At 45.9% G+C, this 15,498-nt stretch overlaps 1 long non-coding RNA gene across 1 annotated transcript; it reads left to right on the forward strand.

Moving 5' to 3' along the window:
• The first annotated feature begins 700 nt into the window (after window positions 1-700).
• Window positions 701-14,237, forward strand: LOC311584919. The gene is made up of 3 exons (XR_014775036.1): window positions 701-716; window positions 13,168-13,299; window positions 13,815-14,237. It is a non-coding gene; the product is annotated as an uncharacterized lncRNA (long non-coding RNA).
• The last annotated feature ends 1,261 nt before the right edge of the window (window positions 14,238-15,498 follow it).

Below are 15,498 nucleotides of genomic sequence, written 5' to 3' on the forward strand. Positions count from 1 at the left end.
TTACACCCTGTCCAGTCCCAACACACACAGAAGCTTTTTGCTGTTTTTGACAGGGTCCCATGTAGTCCCCTGTTGATCCCAAGTCAGTGTCTTGTCTCTGAGTCTGGCCTTGCACCCTTCCTTCTCCTGCTTCTATTTCCTGGATGTGGGGCTCACAGGTCTGCGCTACAATAGCCAGCTCGTGAGATGGGTGGCCTCGACCCCAGCCCAGAGCTCTGGCTATGAAAGCTCTGTGACCTATCTGCCAATCACCTTCCTTGTGGGTGGAGCCAAAGCGCACGGGAGATGCAGTGAGTGGCTATGGAGTAGTGCTTCCACTTGGAGGCGCTGCTTCCTTTTGACCTAGGCTGTGCCCTCTGTGGCTTTCTTTCTTTTCTGTGAAAGAAACTGGGGGTGAAAGGTACTAGGGTTGGGGGGGGGGTGGGGAGCGGGCAGACGCCTGAGCTTGGAGCCCTGCCCACACACTTTGTTTCTAAACAGGCTAGTTATTTTCTCTTATTCATTTCCTTTCAGAATCACTAAAGGGACCCATGCTTATAAAAGTCAAACAGTGCCGAGCAATCTGAGATGAACTGTGCCTGTCTCCCCGAGCCCTCCAGCTCACATTCTGGATCCTTTCCCAATGGTAGCCATGTCAGCCTGGCGACAGCAGATGCCCAGCTACGCATTTATTTCTGTCCAGATCCTTAGAGAGAGAGAGAGAGAAAAGGCAATGTGTAGGTTGTTGATGTTTTTGGTCATTTAATGATACACTGTGTACTTAGTTTTCTATATTGGCATATTAATTAAAATCACGTGTTTTGCAAGTACAGGCCACGTGCCTGACTTTGGGTCCTGCTCACATTTTGGGACTGTGTGGTGTGTGTGTGAATGCTGTTGAGTTTGGTGCCACACGACCCTGTTCTGAATCTTGACTCCATTGTGTTTTAGCTGAGAGATCCAGGGAAGCTGACGCAACTGTTCAGTCTCTTCATCGATAGAATGGGTCTAATACTGGTGACCTGACTGGGTGCTGGTGGAGTCCATGAGCTAACACTGTCTGTTGTACACTTAGATTACAGCTAGTGGTCTGTGCGCCACAGTACTGCCTGCTACTTGGCTGTTCTTTTTATGCTTGGATGTTATTTTATCATAGGATTAGGCTCCTTTTACTTACTACTTAAGTACTTAAGCTGATGTGATATTTAAAAACCTTAAACATTGTCATCAACATACACTTACATTTATTTCTGTGTGCACACGACAGTGTTTCTAGGGAATGTATCTCTCTCTCTCTCTCTCTCTCTCTCTCTCTCTCTCTCTCTCGTGTGTGTGTGTGTGTGTGTGTGTGTGTGTGTGTGTGTGTGTGTGTAACAGCAGAAGTGGATTTGAAGGTCTGGAGATTTCCAGGTGGGTGGGCTCTGCCCAGCCACATTCCCCTGGGTCTGCTGTATGACTCAGCGAGCAGCAGCTGCCCGGCACCCTGCCATCATCTGCATCCATATGGCAGTAGCTGGCAAAGGTGTGTGGCAGGAAGCATTCTTCTTTGTCTTCCTTGGGTCTGGCCCTTTGTGATCACTCAGAGCCTGGATGGCTTCCCTAGGAGTCTGGTTGGGAGCTTGAATTGCTACTTTGTATAAAAGCACAGTGTGCAGGCCAGGGCTTGGGCCAACACTCTTGACTGGTCCCCATCTGCTCATTGTAACCGTGGGGATGAGAGAGCACAGATGGTCAGGAGGAGAGACATGTGGTTTCACCTTTGAATGTGCCAGGTGCATGAAGGGCTCCCTGTGCCACGGGGCTTTCTTTCTTGTCCCTCCCTGATGGCTGAAGTGCAGGTGTGTCTGTGATGACTCTTAGGACCTAAGGATCAAGTGGATCCTTCAAAAAACAAAACAAAACAAACAAACAAAAAAACCAAAAAAAAAAAAAAAAAAAAAAAAACAGGGAATAATGAGAAGCTTTGCTCCCTGTTGAGGCTGTGAGGTTTCAGGTGGCCTGTTGACAGGAGGGGCTCCTGGCTAACAGTGATAGTCGAGAGTAAGGTTGGCCATTTAACGCCTGCTAATTAGCATTCATAGAAGCACCTACTTTGTAGCAGGACACAGAAAAGGCCAAGGCGTAATTCCTACTTCTGAAAACCCTCAAACAAAACCTAAAGGCCCTTGAAGAGATTTAATTTTTCAAGAACAATTGAAACAGTGGTCACAATAACGCAGCAGGGCCTGAGCTCCAGCCTGAATCTGAGGCTGGGGAGTGCCTGTGAATGGGAATGCGTGGCTCTTTGCAAAGAATTGGGGAAGAAATGAAGAGACTTTTCTGTACAAATATTCAAACTGAAAGTTTCATTGTATGGTCAAGGAAGATTCAGTGTGGATGACTGAGATGGTTACTACTGTCACCTTAACAGGGTTAAGAATCAGTGAAGAACCGGCCAGCCTGGTCTGCAAATCGAGTCCAGGACAGCCAAGGCTACACAGAGAAACCCTGTCTTGAAAAGAAAAATCACTGAAGAGACAAGACTGGGGAGGGGGGTGGGACACATCTGTGAGGATGGTGTAGATTCAGTTACCTGAGATGAAAAGACCCACTCTTAAGGTATGGGCTGTGGTCTTGGACTGCATAGAAAGGGGAAGTCTAGCTATGGATCTGCAAATAGCCTAAATTAAAAGATGGGTGTGAAAGCGCATGGTCACTACAGGGACCTGACGGAAGAATGGTGCTGCCACTGCCCTGCATAAGAAGCTGATGGAATTGCTATAGGGGTGTATTAAGAGTACAGACTGCAGCGAGTCATCGATTCATTACTCAGTAGGTGTGTGATGGTGTTAGTTAAGCTGCTGTGAAAAACTACTCTTGGACTTGGTGACTTAAACAAGAATAACTTATTTCTTGAAGTTCTAGAGGCTGGGGAATTCAAGATTGACGGTTGACTGTCTGGTCTGACTACTTGGTAAGGTTAGCTTACAGGTGATCCCACGCCTGACTGCTTCCCAGAGATTCCCTTCAGCATCAGGGCCTTACCTTACCTCTGCTGGGACCTTGGTTGTCCAAATTCTGTTCCTTTCTGTTTTTCCTGTTTCTGCGGTCCCTAGCACAGCTTCTCCTTGGGTTGTCCAGACGACTCCCTGTGGATTCCAGAGCATTCCCCCCACCCGCAAGGAGCCATCTTTCATTCCTCACCGTGCCAAACTCTCTCCTCTCTCTCTCCCTTTCTTTGCTGTGGCTGCCCCTCTGAGGTGGATCAGAGTGCCCTGGACCTAGCTGCCAAGCTCTAACAGTATGAAGCTTTTGCCTAAAGGCAACCCACCTCATTGAAAGACTCTGGGGGTTGGGGACCTCGTCAAAATTCAGGTGCCATTTCTGCTCTCTTGTGCACAGCTCCAGAATAGCCCACCTGTGGTTTTAGGGATGTCTTCTTTACCAATGACTAGGTGGGTCCCCTTCTATGGGTGCTCATGACAACCCTTTCCCTTTCCCCAAAGGGAGGTGGTACACAGACTTCATTTGCCATGTTACAGAGTGCTTTGAGCTCCCTCAAAGGCAGCAGTGATTGCATTCCTGTGGATTCAAATCCTATTCCTGGCACACATCTAGGTCGTCCCTTAAACAACCAGCTTCAGCTCACAGTGGAAAACACAGATTGGCTGCAGCCTGGTTTCAGGAGGACACAGATCTGCTTTCATTAGAGCTCAGGGCACTGCAGTGTGGGGAGGAGGGCCTCTAGGCGCCTGCTAGCCTTTCATAGGCTGCACATTTTTTGGTTTGTTTAGTTTTGTTTTTGTCTGGCAGGCTCAAAAAGAGACTGTCCTACTTTCCACAGGAACAATCACTCTAGCATTTTAAGAAATTAAGTCTCTGGGAAGGGGAAAAAAAAATCCTGTTTGAGAGGGTTTGTAATGGCTCCTTGACCACATGCTGTGCCTGCCAATTTATAACAGAGAAATATTACAGAAGTTGAGAGCTAAAGTTGGTGTGCACAGGCAGTGCTTAAGGAGGGACGGATCTTCCTGGGGACAGTGCTCTCCCCTACTAGGCCCCCTAGCATTGATTCAATCTGGAGAGGAGCTGCCTGCCAGCCTGCTGCTTCTACCGCAGGCGGTGCCAGGCCATTCATCCTGCTCCACATTTGCAAAGAGATATTCACTCTTCTGAGAGCCAGCAGGGCTCGGAGAGCTGATGAAAAGTCTGGTGATGATCAGAATTCCCTGGGAGGGGCTGCCTTCCATTTTGCAGGCATCTCTCTCATGCCACACTAGGTCACCATTGCCTTACCGGAGAGACATTCTTCTGGGGGGTATCACAGAGGAATAAATAAGAGCCTTCAGCCTGAAGTTTAAAATGTCTTTCCATAGAGTTTATCTTATAGAGGCTGCCTGCGAGATTGGGTGTTCCATGCCAGTCCCCAGCATCACTGACTAATGTTCTTCTTGGCTCCCTTTGAGATCTTTCATTTATAGATCATATTCTGGCAGGCGGTTCTTGGTAAAGAAGTTAGCTGACTCTAGGATACTTTTTTTGGGGGGGGGAGGGCGATTTTGCAAATCTGCATCACCCCAGCTTTAGCTTTGTGTGCTTATTTTCAATTGTGATGAAGTCTCCGACACATAAGCAGCTGAAGGCCCGTTGTTCCGAACACCAACACAACCCAATGAAGGTGGATGACAACCAAGAATTAGTGTGTAGAACGTGTCTCTGTAGACCTGCTGAGAGAGAAGACCCTGGAGGGGGTGTCTGGCTGCAGTTGTGCTGACTATGGCAAAGACCTACAGACAAAAGATGTCACCATTGAGTTCATGACCTCCCAAAATGGGGGATGGAAAGAACAGGAAGCCACAGAGCCTTTTCAGGGCCAGGGGGAGAAGAAAGGGGCTGAGATGGAGGAGAATGTTGATGAGATATGTCCTACTTCATGTATTCCTGGGCCATCACTTCCTTCGTTACTCTTGTTTGTCGTCAAGCCTTGGTCTACACAGCCCCTGACACGGTAGGGCAGAAGGACACTTCTTATAGGCAGGCGGGGAACAAGACAGTATTTTTACCAGCTAGATTGGGAGAGAGCAAGTGGCCTGCTGGCTGTGGTGTTTCCTGGCCTCTGCTTCAGCTGCTCAGTCCAGCAGGCACCTCCCTTTAGCAATTTCTGGGGTGGGGTTGGCAGAAACTTCTCAAGTTTGGGTGTGTGGTAATTTCAACTAATTAAGAGTAAAAAAGTAATGAAACCTTTAGGAAGAAGCCAAAGATTAAACGGAAGGCACTTCTCTCTTGTCCAGCCTGGGAGCAAAAGGTATTGTCAGATTTAACTGATAAAAACACTTTTCACTCAGATAAACTTGAATTTTCAATACTAAGGACAACTTTTTGCAGCAAGAATATTTCCATTGTAATATTTGGGACATTTATACAAACTAAATTATTTATTATTATTATTATTATTATTATTATTATTATCTGAATTACAAATTTTGGAGGCAATATTATTTGTCTGGTGTTATTCTGCTTTTTATAATTGCTCATATTTAGACAGGGCAAGACAGCAAGGAAGTTCCTTCATTTTGTATTCTTGCTAAGGCCATTTTAGGTTTAACTAGAATTTGATCTTCCATGAGAATTCCATGGAAGGCTATCCAACTCTGTTCTAGAAACTCAAGGTCAAGATGCCCCAGATAGCTTATCTTAGCTTCTGCTAAATTGCTTGCTTGCACAGACCTTCCCTGGCAGCTGCAGAGTGAGGCACCGGGATGTGGATTTTGCCCTTATCAACCCCTTATCCTACTCAGTGTTACACGTGGGACTTGAATACCTGAGCATAGTCCTAGTTGGATGGAATAAAGGCTTTCAATTGGCTATATGACATGTCTAAATGGTCATCTTGGGTGGGTTCCCATTGACAGTATATGTGGTTAAAGAAAAAAAGTTTTTTTTTTTTTTTTTTTTTTTTTTTTTTTTTTTCCTTTTTGAGACAGGATTTCACTGCATAGCCCTGGCTGACCAGGAACTTGTTCTGTAGACCAGGCTGGCTTAGAATTTACAGGGATCCGCCTGCCTCTGCCTCCTGAGTGTTGGGATTAAAGGCGTGCATCACTACTGCCCAGCCAAGAAAAAAAAAATTAAAAGACCATAACTATCACATAAATAGAAAACATGTCTTAATTAAATGATTATTTTTACTTACTAATTAATGAGAGAATGAGGGAAATCTTAACTATTTCAAATATACAGATATCTGTATAGAGATAATTAAGAAATGATGAGCTGTATTTGTTAATAGATATAAAGCTAGATACTTGCACAGGGCAATAATTAATTGCACCACCTGGGCAAAATTAGCTTGTATTTTCTATGGATAAGAACCATAGAAAATTTACATTACTTTTGGTTTTCTGCAGCTTGCAGGAGTGCTAAATTAGGTCAAAGACAACGAAGGGTACAAAAAAACTGGAAAAAGTGTGTCAGGATATTCAGGAATCATTCGGCCTGTTTCAAAGCTCTTTACAATGTTCTTGCCAGTGTTGAGATTCCCTATCTCAGGGCCTTTGGACACACTGGTTCTCATACCCTTCAGTGATCTTATATTGATTACATCTCATAATTCCTTCCCTGGGAGCCTTTTTCTGACCTCTAGTCTAGGTCAAAGTCACTGTCATAAATTCTCATAGGACCATGTTTTATTTATTAGAGCATTTACAGTAGTTTAAATCCATGCTGCATATGGAAGTCTCTAAGTCCTTGTGTAACCCGGTCCTGCTTCTGTCAACTTCTCCCTCAGTGAGGATGCTCTATGCATTTCTCCTTTCTGTTTCTGGGCCATACCAAGTCCTAACTTAGGGACTCTGTGCCTGCTGTTTGATGTACCTTACCTGGAATGCTTTTCTTCTGGCTTTTGCCCAGCAGGTGTCTTTTCATCCCCCCCACTCCTCAATTTGAATGTCAGAAGGAACTCTCCTGACTTATCATGCAAAGTTGCTTCCTTCTTCATTTTGACCTTTTTTCTTTTAAATTTTTATTTCTGAGTCCTGGAGATTTAACTGGAAGGTTTTAAGCATGTCAATTTTTTTTTTGTTTTTGTTTGTTTGTTTTGTTTTCTTCCTTGAGACGGAGTTTCTCTGTGTTGGCTGCCCTGGTACTTGCTCTGTAGACCAGGATAGTCTTGAACTCAGAGATCAGCCTGTCTGTTCCTCCTGAGTGCTGGGATTAAAAGTGTGCTCCACCACCTCTGGACTAGCATGTTAAATGTCAAGCACGTCCTAGCACTAAGCTATACCTGCTACCAGTGCCAGTCTATTATGTCTAGATTGTCATGTAGTTGCATACACTTGTGGAATACAGTGTGATGATTCCATGCACAGATGCAATGCATAACAATCAAATGAGAGTCATTAGCTTTTCTGTCTCTTCTAACACCATTTCTTTGTGTTGGGAAACTTTGAATCTCTTTCTCTCTCTCTCTCTCTCTCTCTCTCTCTCTCTCTCTCTCTCTCTCAAATAAACTATGTAACAAATTATAGCTACTATATGCTGTTGGAGAACACAGGGACTTGTTTCTGCTGTCTAACTGTAGGTTGGTACCCATTGCTCTACCTGCGTGTAGCCTCCCTTCCCTCCCTGACCTCTAGTGAACATTACTCTGCTCTCCTCTTCTGTGGAGTTGACCTTCAAGCTTCCCCATCTCAGTGAGGATGGCTGATATTTCCATTTCTGTGCCTGGCTTATTTTGCTTGACATAATGTCCTTCCACATCCTCCTGTGTTGCTGAAAATGATGGGAAATGCTGAAAATGCCTGAATTAGAGTCCATCGTGAATACCTATCACGTTTTCTTCACCCCTTCACCCACTGATGGACACCACGGTTGTTTTGTGCCTTTGTTATTGGGAATAGTGCCACAATAAACAGGGATGCACAGGTGCCTCTTGATCTATTTGTTTAATTTCTTTTGCATATGTACCCAGTACTGAGAGAGCTGAATCATCTGGTGGTTTTATGTTTTTTAGGCTTTGGAAGAACTTCCATGTTATTCTCCATAATTGTGCACTAATTTCCACCTCACCCATAGAGTCCAAGAGCGTTTTCTCTAAACATAACCAGTGATGCATTCCCACACAATTGAGGGTGCACTGAATCAAGGTGCTGAGACTAAGCCAATGAGATTGCCTCTGCTCACTAAAATGGAAGAGGAAGTTACTGAAAACAAAGTCATCTTCATAAGCCACACCGGTGGGTTAGATAAGGACCAGTGAATGCTGAGGTCCTCAGTGTTCCATGAAGTGTCTTCCTCCACTGAGACAATATTGTTATTAGCTGGTTGTTGGCCAGATAATATCAGGGCTTTGAGTGCTGTTGGCAGAGCCCCAGCTCACCTGCATTTCCCCAATACCAATAGCGATGACCAGCAGCTGTAATGTATATAATATAGTCAGGAGATACATGGCAGTGAGTGCAGGATGGGCTTCTGAGGCCTCTTTCCCATGGCTGATAAAGGAGCAGAATGGGAGGAGAGGATCTTCCTTAAAGCTCTTGGCTGTACTTCCACCTGCACACGCACCAAACTAGGTTCTACATGTGCTTCGTATCTCTGATTCGCATCTTCTTGTGTGACCTTCAGGGATTAAGTCCCTGGCTTCCCAGTGACCATATTCTGTCCCAAAGACTATGGCCCCAAGCCAGTATTTGGACTATCTCTTCATGCCTGCAAGTTCTCTAGAGTGTTTTTTTTTGTCCCCTTATCTACTCTCTTCACCATTGTGCCAGGCTTTTTACCTTGCTAGGGGGCAAGGTTTATGACCTACTAATGGGTACTTATGATACACAGTAAGAAGCAACATAGCAACAACGGCATACTGCTCCAAAGTGGGTATCTGAAGTCATTTATAGATTTGAATTGTTTTCCCATTGAAATACTCTGTATCCTTGAGAGTATTTCCTTACACAGTCTGTGTTTCATAGCAAGAGGTCAATAACAGAGCTACACTGTGGAGTTGTTGAGAGTATGAACAAGGTAAGGATTGTTAGAGAGTGCGTCGTGTGTCTTGTAGCAACCAGGAAAATGGGCTGATGGACTAAGGCCTCATGGCCATAGCCTTTCCACCTTAATAGGGGACTTCGGTAAACACATGCTCTGACTACGACAGTCGTGGTGTGGGTCAGATATTTAGGGGCATTGAGATGACAGCCTGTGAGCAGATGGCCATTCTGTGTGCACTTGAGAGGAGGCTCTGCAGATCTCTCTGGTGGAGACCAGAGCACTAGATGTCTTTGGCCGCCGCCCCTGGTCCTAAGATTTCTAGCTCTGCTTAATCCCTGGCAACTGAGGACAAGCCAATAATAGTGATGCTGTATTCAGGAGCTTTGCTTTAAAATAATCCTTCTCCTTAATGGCTTTGCCCCTGTCGTGTGACAGGTGTTTACATTATTAAGTAAAAGCATTTAAACAGTGACCTCCTTGGTATAAAGGTGAAGGAGATTAAAATCCAAGCAGTGTTCTAGCCATTTAAATCAATGAGACTTGTCAGATCTGCAACATATGAGCTACTTAGAGGGCACAGGCACCCATTGTTTTTGAGCTTCAACTAATATCTCAAGATGTGCATTTCCTCAAAGTCTGGCCAGGCCCTAGGATGCTCATTAAAGGCCGGTCTGTCCATGGCCTCCTTCTCTAAAGAAGCAACATTAATTAATAGTTGACTAAATGTACACTAAATAGTTACGTGATTAGGGCAGACCAGAGCATGAATTCCTATTTAGACAAACGACCTTTGGAAGAACCCCAAATGTAGACTCTTAGCTAATCTGAGGCAGGGGCTATGGACATTGCCCTTCCCTTCAGGAGCGGTGAAAGCCAGGCTGCTTGGCTGTATGTATATTCATCCTTTCTTGATGGAGTTGTCAGTGGCTAGCCACAGCGCCGGAGAACTCATGTCCGCTGGTGGTAGGAAAGCAAGTTTCCGAGGCTCTCTCTCATCTCGTGCCACATATTAAACACTTTTCTCCCTTAATTCTAAATCTAGATTCTATTTACCATCAGTGAGGAAAAAATCTCCATGTAAGAAGGGCAGGTGGACTTTGGACATTCCTCAAGATTTGTATTGTCCTTAAAGATCTCTAGTAGATTTCTGTAAGAGCCACCAAGGTACAGAGACTTCTGGCCCGATTGTTAGTTCAGCAGGCGATTCATATTGTCGTCATCATTGTCCTTATTTTCTTCTTCTTCTTCTTCTTCTTCTTCTTCTTCTTCTTCTTCTTCTTCTTCTTCTCCTTCTCCTTCTCCTTCTCCTCCTCCTCCTCCTCCTCCTTCTTCTTCTTTTCTGTTTTCTGAGACAGGATTTCTCTCTGTAGCCTTGGCTACCCTGGACTTGCTTTGTAGATCAGGCTGGCCTCCAACTCACAAAGCTCCACCTATCTTTGCCTCCCTGAGTGCTGGGATTGCAGTTGGGACCACGGCACCCAGCCATACCTCTTCTTTTGATTGAATGGATTCCTAACTGAGTAATGCTTCCCAGAAGTGCTATGGGACATTTAGTTTTCTTCAGCTGACGGCTGCATGTGTTGGCCTGATTTACTTCTTCATAGAGTGTGTCTGGGTAGCAAGTCCCTAATGCTGGAGAGATACCTTACACCTCACCCATGGAAGAGCCAGTTTGGTTTCTACCTCTGGATGGTGTGTTGGTCTTTTCTCAGTGAGTGAATTTGGGGATACCTGTTCTTCACCTCAGAGCAAAACCTGTCTCCTAGGCACAACAGTGGGTCAAGGCCAGAGTCCCTAGTTTCTGTGCATTTTCCTTGTCAAGGAATGCAAAATGTCATAGGAGCAGCAGGGTGGGCATCACTAGAGCACATCAGAGAGGCAGAATCTTACTGCTGGCCCCTTTGCAGAACACAAACCATCCCATCCCAGCTCCAGGCACTCTGTGCGTGCTTGCTTAGGCGATTTAGTCTCCACAATACTAAAGCCTTTGGCCACATAGACTTGGGAGAGAGATTACTTATTCACTCATAGAAGCAGGAGACAACTCTTCGTTCCCTCCTTTTTAGTTACTCAGTGCTCCTCAGCTCTTGGCTGCTGCCCCCTCCCTGCCATTTTGTAACTGATTAATGGATTTCTGCATGTGCTGCAAATGACAAGCTTAGCATCCATTCTGTGACACTGTATCCCTCAGACTCTTGAGGAGAGGAAATGAAACCGGACGAGCAAGGAGATGAAAAGGGGCCTCTTTCCATTTTGCCAGGACAATAGATTCTAATTCTAGCTCTGTCCTTGCATCATCAGGGTCCAAAATGGTACAGCCAGCCACTGAGGAACGCTAGATGACTTTTGGGGTATGTGTGTGTGGGGGGGGGGGAGGGGGGGTTCTGGCTTCTGCAGGAGACCACAGAGCTAGGTTGCAGAGAAAACAGACAAATGAATCTATTGTAGCAAAATATTAGGAGATTCGAGGCATTGATTGTGTTGAAAAAATAGTTATGGTTGGTTAGGGGCTGTCAGCAGTGTTGGGAAGGAAAATTTCATGGCAAAGTATCCTGTAGTGTTTAGAAATGTGGTCAGCTATGCATTTCCACTCAGACCCACAGGCCTGGCCCTGACCCGCCTCTACCTTACCTCACCTTCTGCCCTCAGTAGGGTGCGAGTGGGAGCTGTCTTGCATCACAGACAGGGTTTTCAAGAGTCACTAATGAGCTTGGGCACTCTTGCAATTGGCTTCCTTGGGCTTAAATAGCACTGGTCTTTCTAGAGATTTCAGGTGAATGAGAACTTGTGCACTGGTAAATATGGCAGGCACTTTTGAATTTTTTATTCTGGAAGCTAACTGCTGAAAGGAAAAGTTAAAAAAAAAAGTCCTCATCTCCCTCTGTTTTACCTCGGGGGGCGGGGGGGGGGAGATAAAAATAGGAAGAAGTGTTTGAATTTGGCCGTTATCTGGGCACTTTCAGACAGCCTGAACTCCTTTTGAATGCTCCCACTTCCGGGATTGCCTTTCTTTGAGTTTGTATTCTGGGCTCAGGTGCCCAACGTCTGAATCATGTGTAACAAATCATCTTAATTACTCCCGGCCTGGCCTCCTCCTCTGGTTCTCATTTTCTGAAATCCCTGTAATGGTTATCAAATAAATGCTCGTGGTGCTCCAGCCCTTGGAAACAGCACGCGGGCCCCAGCAGCAGCCGGAGGGATTTCAAAGTTAGTTAAGAGGCACAGGAGGAGAGAGGGAATTGAATGAGGACTCCCCCTGGTTTTCAGCCTGGAGACCCAGGGCTGACTAGACTCCAATTCCAAGGGAGCGCTTTGCAGGGTGCAGCCCTCAGCTTTCACTGTGCAAGGGGAGAATGGAAGCTGAGGGGCCTTGGCCGGGTCCCCCCCCCCCCCACGGAGCTCCCTTTTATTAGCAGGGTCTCCAAACGCTATAAGAGAGCGGACCACATTCCAGAATCCAGGCAGGCAGGAAAAGGAAGGTGCTGGTGGTGTGTGGTGACCCGCTCTAGTTCACTAGTGTGGCTAGTAGGAGACCTGAGCCAGGACCATTGGTCAGTGAGCCAGCTTTTAGGCCTTGTTAGGAGTCTGAGCCCAGCCATTTGACACACGCTTTGCATCCTGGGCTGTGGTTGAAGGGTTGTTTGGAATGCATCCTGGGAGTGGAGAGGTGCTGAGGCGGGTGAGGCTGTGATAGGGTTTGAGGGGCACCAAGGAGGGAGGTCATTAGGAGCAAGGAGCTGGAACTGTGGAAAAGGAAATGCAAGCATGGAGCCGCTTCAGAACCTTTCACAACGGTTGTTGTGCCTATTACGTCCTGCCATCGCCTGCTCAGGGGACGTTCCTAAAGACGCATTACTGCAGGCAGCTAAAGAGCCTAGACAACGGGGGTGAGTGGGAGATGGACCTTGGTGTGGGGTGGTGGGTTGTTGAGACTTGCATTGCTCCTTTCAGGAACCAGGAACCAGGAACCAGGAACCAGACAAATGTGGCTTGGTAGAAGCCTGCAGGGCGTGCCTGCTCCAACAGAGACACCATTGGGAAGGAATATCGGGCCTATTTTCAAGATGAAAGCTTCACTGTCCTGGCTGGGCCATAATTTGCAAAAATACATTCAAGAATAGTTTGATTTGAGGTTGCCAGCACATGCCATCTTAAAATGATGTTGATAAAGCAGGCTGGATACATCAAGTGTGAGTTGTCATTTATTGCCTCTTCTTGCTTTTCCAGGTGTTCCATGCCATCTTGGGGGTCTGGCCAAACCACCAGGAAATGTTCCCCCCACCCCCCACAGATAACCTCTTGCGAACGTGTTCTCTTTCTTCATTTGATTCGATTCCCCAGGCACCTTGGAGACACAAGGTGATTAAACTGCACTCTTCTCTGTTGTTGGGCTTTGAATAAGTGTCTTAGAAAGGCCCATATATCAGTTCCCAAGGTGGTGGTACTGGGTGAGGGGGTCTGTGAACATTTAAGAGGCAGGGCCTAACGCGATGGTCTTAGGTCCTTGGGGGAGTCCTTGGGGGGTTCTTGAGGGTCCTTGGGGGATTTGCTGTTGTAAGATTCTATTTAAGCAGCTGCCCTCTCTCCTTTCTCCCCCCCTCTGCCTCTCCCCTCCCCTCCCCTCTGCCTCTCCACTCTCCTCCCCTCTGCCCTCTCTCCTTTCCGTTTTCCTTCTTCCTGAGTGGATGTTTCTCTCATTACCACTCTTTATCATCAGACGATGCTGGCGAGGTGTGGCCTTTTCCAAGCCTGTGGTTTATACTTTAAAAATTGAGTCTTTCGCAGAGATTAAGGAGATATCCAACTAATGCCTGGACACACCGTGCGAGAGAGCAGCCCTTGACACTATTAACAGCACTCCGCTATGCTTGCAGCCAGAAGCTGGAAGCTGAGCGTAGCTGTCCTCTGAGAGGTCCCATCTTGTAATGGACTAAAACAGATGCTGAGACTCACAGTCAAACATTGGGTGGAGCGCAGGGAGCCTTGTGGAAGAGTGGGAGGAAGGACATAAGGACCTGATGGAAACAGGAGCTCCACTAGAAGACCAACAGAGCTAACTAACCTGGGCCCAGGGGAGCTCGCAGAGACCGAAACACCAACCAAGGACCATGAATGGAGTGGACCTAGGACCTTACATATATGTACCTGATGTGCAGCTTGGCCTTCATCTGGTTCCCCTAGTAAGGGGATGGGGGCTGTCTCTGCCAAGGACTTTCTTGCATGCTTTTCAATCACATCCCCCTGGTAGGGCTGTCTTGCCAGGTATCCGAGGTAGTAGAGGATACTCTCAGTCCTGATGTGACTTGATGTGTTGGGATGGGTAGATGGTGGGGGTGGGGGGCTGGTTCCTCTTTTCTGAGGGGTAGGGGAAGGCGGATATGGGGAAGAGGGAGGGAGGGTGGGACCAGGAGGAGAGGAGGGAGGGGGCTACGATTGGGATGTAAAGCGAATAAATAAATAAATAAATAAATAAATAAATAAATAAATAACTTAATCAAAAGATAAAATAAAACTATTCAAAGAAATAAAAAGAAATGGAGTCTTTCAAACTGTGAGCTAAATAAAACCTTTTCTATGTATCATGTTGGCTGCTTTGTTGTAACAGCACAAAACTGACTACTGTATTGTTATTGTAAGCTATGGAACTGCGGGCCAGAATCTTTGCAGGGTGTTTGAAATGGGCAGTGACTGGGTTTCTTAGATTAAATGATTAAGTTGTCTGTCATTTGTGATGGCGTTTTTGTTCCCTAATTCTTGACCTCCCCCCAGTCAGCTGTGAATCCTCAGCCAGCGGGAAGCAGGATTGTTCTGTTAAGACTAAAGCAGTAACCTTAGATACCAGAGCTACTGTATTTTTGTGGCTAGTCTTTCTGCATGCAAGATTTGCTTCTTTTGATTCCAAAAGTCCTCATTACCTACTTCATCCTACAAAATGATGCCAGAGGCCCAATTGCATATATCAGAGAAAGATATGGTTTTGAGCAGGGATGACAGAAGTCCTCACAGGAACATGTGTAGTCTAGCATCAGGTCCAGATAAACGCGAATCTCTACCTTGCCTGGACTTTTTCCTAAACTTTCAGCCAAATTGCTTGGGCTACTAATTCCAACTTATAGTGTGGCATTAACATAAATAAAGTCCACTTTTATTGCTAACCTGAATGCTTGTCTTTGCTCCTCAAATTCATATGTTGGAACCTGAATTCCCCCAATGCAATAGTATATATCGATAAGGTTCTGAGGAGGTAAAATGGTCCCCCGGGATTAATTAGTGTCCTTATAAAAAGGCCAGAGAGCTAGCCACTTTTCTTCATGTGAGGACACAAGAAGCCTGCAGCCTTTAAACAGGCAGGGGACGTCCCCAGATTCTTACCACGCTGGCATCTGATTTTGGGCTTTCAGCTTCCAGACCATGAGAAATGAGTTCTGTTGCTTATAACCTACAACGTTTATGGTACTTAATTATAACCACACAAACTAAGAGTTAGCTGTCTTTCAGCTCTAGGGGAAAAAATTAAATGAGAAAAGGTACCCACTTGAGGTATAGCAACAAAATGGT

This window comes from Acomys minous, assembly GCF_964271855.1.
Source record: "Acomys minous genome assembly, chromosome: 15".
NCBI lineage: Eukaryota > Metazoa > Chordata > Mammalia > Rodentia > Muridae > Acomys > Acomys minous.